At 48.1% G+C, this 6,720-nt stretch overlaps 1 pseudogene; it reads left to right on the forward strand.

Annotated features, from left to right (window-relative positions):
* Positions 1 to 1,782: 1,782 nt before the first annotated feature.
* LOC136142876 (exportin-6-like) lies at positions 1,783 to 5,377 on the forward strand (annotated as a pseudogene).
* The last annotated feature ends 1,343 nt before the right edge of the window (positions 5,378 to 6,720 follow it).

Genomic DNA, 6,720 nt, shown 5'->3' on the forward strand with positions numbered 1-6,720 from the left:
ATGGCAACCCATATATAGTTCTCTCAATACTCAAAATAATGCCTTTACTAAAACAATTTGGAGTGGTGACTTACTGTGGCCTTGGATCCTGCTACAGAGAGATTTGGCATATATTATCAAGAATACCGTTTTATTTAAAAAGCTCATAAAGCTTCATCCTCAGCTATTACTGACTTAGGAGTAGCAGATATATGGAAACTTTCACACTCTACTGAACGGGATTATACATTCCTCTCTAACCCACATAACTCATATTTCCAGGCTGACTTCTAAGTTCCTCACTTTCTGATTAATGATGTGAATAGCAGGGCTCTAGGCAGCGTTCTCTTATCTGAGCATGCCACAGACTCACTTTCAGTTGACCTTCAGAAAGTATTAGGCAGCATTTCTGCAAAACTTCCTTTAGTAATGAACACTGGAAAAGAAAGTTATGATTTGTGATTCTAAAGCTACATAGAAATACAAAACACACACACAGTCACTGACATGAGGACTCTGTATGTATATATACAGGCTCTCTTATTTTTACTGATTGATATCAATTTTTTTCAGGAGCAAAGTATCATTAATTACAAAAATAAACTAACTAGCAAAGTTCTCATTAAAGATAAATGTGAACTGGGAAGAACATATGGATAAATCATCCCCTGCCTCATTCAAATTGAAAAGAAACACTGAGTCTGGAGGGAACAATGAGAAATGTGTGTATTATAAAGTTATAGGTTTTAATAACTTCACCTCATTCTATTAAGCCTCTAACCCCATTGGAATCATAAAAGGTTAATATTGAAATGAACCCTAAGAGCATAAATTAGTCATTGGCCATTATATCCCCCCAAATGAGCCTTAAGCTATGTAACACTTGATCAGCAGGAACTTCCTCTTTTATTAAAGAAATGAAGATACACTGCATTGAATGACATTATTGAGAATACCTAAAATCTCTCATTATCCTACAAGCACTTAAAATTGCTATTACAGATTTCTGCAGGCCAAATCCCAGTTCCCAATGGACCCCTGCAGTTTATGGAGTACTAGCCGGGAATGTGTTTCAGTTGCCCACAAATACACACTTATATAGTCATATTGGGTATTTTCAGGAGAAAATGAGATATTTTATTTTTATTCTATCTCTAAAGAAGGGTCCATCTGAAATGGCCACAAATCAAAACTGGGGCCGGCGCGTTGGGGCTGTTGGTCGGGGGCGGCCGCGCGGCGCGAGCGGACCACTCCGGGGCGGGCGCGCGCAGGGATGCTCCAGGGTGGGCGCGCGCAGGGATGCTCGGGGCCGGGGGGTGGGGGTGGCGGCGGCGGCGGCGGCGGCGGCCGTGTGGGCTGAGGCTACTAGGGTAGCGCGGGCCCTCGGGCCTTTCCTGATCCGGCCGCTCGGGCTGCGCCGCCGCCGAGGCCCCTTCAGGCTCGGGGCAGGGCCCGCTGCCACTTCTGAACGCGGGGGCCAGGGAGCCCCTGCCTGGACCCGGAGCCTCCCCTCGGGGGTCAGGCCCGGGCGGGGAGCCCCGAGCCGCTGCCCTCCTCGCCGGCCTCCGAGCCCCATTTCCTGCTTTTTCAGTTTCCCTGAGGAGGTGATGAATAGTTCCGGGGGTCCCCGATGAGGCGGGCCGGGGGACCGCGCTCTTTATAGAGGGTCCCCGTGGGACCCGGGTGGGGAAGCGGTTGTCTTTGCCCGGGCAGGGGACTTCCCGAGCCTGCCGGGACCATGAGCTGAACTGTGCGAGCGGGACGTGTCCGAAGCCCGAGAGCCAGCCCCCTTCCCCGGCCAGCATGGCATCTGAAGAAGCCTCTCTCGGGGCATTGGAAAGTCTGATGACAGAGTTTTTCCACGACTGTACAACCAATGAAAGAAAACGTGAGATAGAGGAACTTCTTGATAACTTTGCTCAGCAAATAGGAGCCTGGAGATTCTGCCTGTATTTTCTCTCCAGCACTAGGAATGACTGTGTAATGATGTACAGTTAAACGTTTTTTGAGAATCTGATCAATAAAATGTGGCTTGGGGTCCCATCTCAGGATAAGACGGAAATCTGTAGCTGCCTGTCCAAACTCCTCTTGGCTCACCACAAAACCTTACCTTACTTCATCTGGAACAAGCTCTGCAAAGTGATTGTTGACATTGGCGGTCAAGATTGGCCCATGTTCTACCATGACTTTTTTACTAACATTTTACAGTTGATCCAGTCCCCTGTGACAACTCCCCTCGGGCTGATCATGTTGAAGACAACTTCAGAAGAGCTGGCTTGTCCCGCTGAGGACCTCAGAGTGGCTCGGAAGGAGGAGTTGCGAAAGCTGCTGCTGGACCAGATGCAGACAGTGCCTGGGCTACTGACAGGTATCTTGGAGACTGTCTGGGACAAACACAGCGTGACTGCCACCACCCCACCACCATCCCCGACCTCAGGAGAAAGTGGCGACTTACTGAGTAACCTGTTGCAGAGTCCTAGTTCAGCCAAACTGTTGAATCAGCCAATCCCCATCCTTGATGCGGAGAGTGAGTATATCTGTTCCTTGGCCTTGGAGTGCCTGGCCCATCTCTTCAGTTGGATTCCTCTGTCTGCCAGCATCATCCCGTCCCTCCTTACCACCATCTTCCACTTTGCCTGCTTTGGCTGTGACATCCAGGCCAGAAAGATGGCATCGGTTAACAGCAGCAGCCAGAACTGTGTGTTGGGTCAGGAGTGCAGCTGGCTTGGGGTCCTGGCCATGTCCTGCATCAATGAACTCATGTCCAAGAACTGTGTGCCTATGGAATTCGAGGACTACTTACTGTGTATGTTCCAGCAGACTTTCTACCTGCAGAAAATCATCAAGGATAACAATGCCCACACGGTGAAGAGAAGGCTAGAAGAACTCAATGAGTGCTACATCGAGAAGTTTAATGACCTTCTGCAGCTCTTTGTGAGTGTTCATCTAAGAAGAATCGAGTCCTACTCCCAGTTCCCTGTGGTGGAGTTTTTGACAGTTTTGTTCAAGTACACATTTCATCAGCCTACTCATGAAGGTTACTTCTTGTTTGGATATCTGGACGCTCTTTTTGGACTATCTGACAAGGAAAACGAAAAGCCGTCTAGGAGACGGGGAAGCAGTTCTCAACAGGTACGAAGACGCCCTAGTCCTCTTGCTCATGGAGGTGTTGAATCGAATCCACTTCAGATACAACCAGGCCCAGTTGGAGGAGTTGGATGACAAAACTCTGGATGACGATCAGCAGACAGAGTGGCAGTGGTACTTACACCAGAGCTTGGAGGTAGTGGCCAAAGTGATGGAGCTCCTTCCCACACACGCCTTCTCAACACTGTTTCCAGTTCTTCAGGACAATTTAGAAGTTTATCTGGGGGGTTTCCCTGGTGGCGCTGTGGTTGAGGGTCCGCCTGCCAATGCAGGGGACACGGGTTCGTCCCCCGGTCCAGGAGGATCCCACATGCTGCAGAGCGGCTAGGCCTGTGGGCCGTGGCCGCTGAGCCTGTACATCCAGAGCCTGTGCTCTGCAGCGGGAGAGGCCACAGCAGCAAGAGGCCCGCGTACAGCAAAAAAAAAAAAAAAAAAAAAAAAAAGTCTATCTGGGGTTATGGCAGTTTATATTTACTTCAGGGTCAGGACACAGGTTGATCATCGCAGCAGAGAACGACTGCCAGCAGCTGCACTGTTCCCTGTGAGTCCTGAGCTCCCTCCTGCAGGCTGTGGGCCACCTAGCTGAGTACTCATCGGGGACGTGTTCACAGTGCGCTTCAGGGACACCCTCACTGTGGTGAAGAGGTTGGTCAAAGTCACTTTGTATGGATCGCAGATAAAATTGTACAACATTGAGACTGCCGTGCCATCAGTATTGAAGCCTGATCTCATTGATGTGCATGCTTAGTCCCTGGCTGCTCTGCAGGCTTACTCTCACTGGCTAGCACAGTACTGCAGCGAGACTCATCGGCAGAATATGCAGCAGTTTGTTACGCTCATCTCCACCACCATGGATACAGTCACACCTCTGATCAGCACCAAGGTCCGAGACAAATTGCTGCTATCTGTGTGCCATTTACTGGTCTCCCTGGCCACCACTATGCGACCTGTCTTTCTGATCAGCATCCCTACAGTACAGAAAGTATTCAACAGAATCACCGATGCCTCTACCCAGCAGCTTGTTGACAAGGCTCAGGTATTGGTGTGCCATGCCCTCTCTAACATCCTGTTGCTTCCATGGCCAAACATCCCAGAGAACGAGCAGCAGTGGCCTGTGCACTCCATCAACCATGCCAGCCTCATCTCTGTGCTCTCTCGGGATTATTGCAACCTGAAGCCCAATGCTGTCACCCCGCAGAGGAAGATGCCCCTGGATGACACCAAAGTGATTATCACCAGACGGTGTCTTAGAAGATATCGTGGAGAATATCTCTGGGGAATCCACCAAGTCCCAACAGATCAGCTACCAGTCCCTGCAGGAATCTGTTCAAGTCTCACTGGCCCTCTTTCCAGCTTTTGTCCATCAGCCAGATGTGTCTGATGAGATGCTGAGCTTCTTCCCCACTCTGTTTTGAGGCCTTAGAGTACAGATGGGCGTGCCTTTCACTGAGCAGATCATACAGACTTTCCTCAATATGTTTACCAGAAAACAGTTGGCCGAGAGCATCCTCCATGAAGGCAGTACTGGCTGCCGGGTGGTTGAGAAGTTCCTGAAGATCCTGCAGGTGGTGGTCGAGGAACCTGGCCAGGTGTTCAAGCCCTTCCTCCCCAGCATCATCGCCCTGTGCATAGAGCAGGTGTATCCCATCATCGCTGAGCGCCCCTCCCCTGATGTGAAGGCTGAGCTGTTTGAGCTCCTTTTCCGGTCGCTCCATCACAACTGGAGGTGCTTCTTCAAGTCCACCATCCTAGCCAGTGTCCAGAGCGGGATTGCTGAGGAGCAGATGGAGGATGAGCCTCAGTTCAGTGCCATCATGCAGGCTTTTGGACAGTCCTTTCTCCAGCCTGACATCTACCTATTTAAATAAAATCTCTTTTACTTGGAGACTCTCAACACCAAGCAGAAGCTGTACCACAGAAGATCTTCCGGACCACCGTTCTCTCTCAGTTTGTGAACGTGCTGCTCCAGATCCTGGTTCACAAGTCCCACGACCTCCTGCAGGAGGAGATTGGCATTGCCATTTACAGCATGGCCTCTGTGGACTTTGATGGCTTCTTCGCGGCCTTCCTCCCAGAGTTTCTGACCAGCTGTGACGGTGTGGATGCCAACCAGAAAAATGTGCTGGGGCGGAATTTCAAGATGGATGGGGACCTGCCCTCATTCACCCAGAACGTGTACAGCCTGGTCAACGACCTGCGTTACTACAGACTCTGCAACGACAGCCTGCCCCCCGGCACCATGAAGCTCTAGGTGCAGCTTTCTCACCGCCCGAGGGACACCGACTTCTGCCACTGCCACCTGCACCACCTCCGCCTGCTGCCACGGGTGTCTCCCAAATGGGCCTCGGCCTCTCCTCGGTTTCTCATGCCCAGAGCGGCGTCGCCTGCCCTCGTCCCCTCCACGCTCCTCTCCTGCCACCCACCCACCAGAACTGGCTCTGGGGTGTCCCAGGGGTTTGGAGCAGGCAGGGGTCATGCGGCCAGGTACCAGGGAGGCACCAGAAAATCCTGTGGGGTGGTCCACGCAGATCATGCGTGTATCAGTCACGAGGCAGAAACGCCAAGGACAGCTGTGACAGTGCCACCTTCTCACCATTCCACCTCCCCACCCCTCCCGGCCCAGCAAGCTAAGGAGAGGCATGATGCTGGAACTACTTTGGCACTGCTGTCAAGACTCTCCCTCCCTCCCCCTCAAATGCCTTGAAGTCTCTGCTTTTTGTCAGAGATTTGCAGACTTGTGGTTAGTTTTGTTGTTGTTCTTGTTTTCTCATCATTCCACTGTGATACTAAGAAACTAAGAAGCTTTATGAAAAAATAATATGCTTATGTTGTTGTTGTATTAAAAAAATATCAAAACTAGGGCATGACCAAAACTATTCCTCATTTTTGAACTTTTTATGGTACTAAAAATGCACCATGTCATCTATCATTTCTTGCTTCTTAGGTGGCTTCATTTTTCAACATTAGTTATTACTACTTCATGTTTGCTGTTCATCAACTTTAAAAGTGACACTTGTCCAATAAAAATAGTTAGACATCCTTGGTAAAGAGATGGCACTTCTGGATTGCCATCTATTTCATCAACTTCTAAGAAGAACTCCTCACATGATAAATAATGAAAGTATGAGCTAATCACAATGAAAACAATTTTACAAGAATCTTTTTTGGCATGTTCTATTTTTTTACAATAGTTATGGCATTTCATTGTGATGTCAATTTGCATTTCTCAGAGAAATGCAAAAACAAATAAACAATATAATAAATGTTCTAAAGAAAAAATCAATTCACAGGTCTCAAAGATACTTTTTTCTTCAGTATCTGAGCTAAAATGAAAAGTCCTCAAAGTCTGAAATATATAAAAACATTAACTGTTTTAGTTTGTGGCACAAATGTTTAATTATATATATATATGTATATTATATATATATATATATACACATATGTAATATATTTCTAGAATAGTGATATTTATTCAATCTAAAACTTATTTTTCTTTCAAAGCTTCTTTTAATATTTCATTAATTATCTTGAAATGATCCTAATTTAATCATATCCAAATCTAGAAACATTGATCAATGGTCTTCATGATTCAGA

The sequence above is a fragment of the Phocoena phocoena genome, chromosome X (assembly GCF_963924675.1).
Source record: "Phocoena phocoena chromosome X, mPhoPho1.1, whole genome shotgun sequence".
In the NCBI taxonomy this organism is placed as follows: domain Eukaryota; kingdom Metazoa; phylum Chordata; class Mammalia; order Artiodactyla; family Phocoenidae; genus Phocoena; species Phocoena phocoena.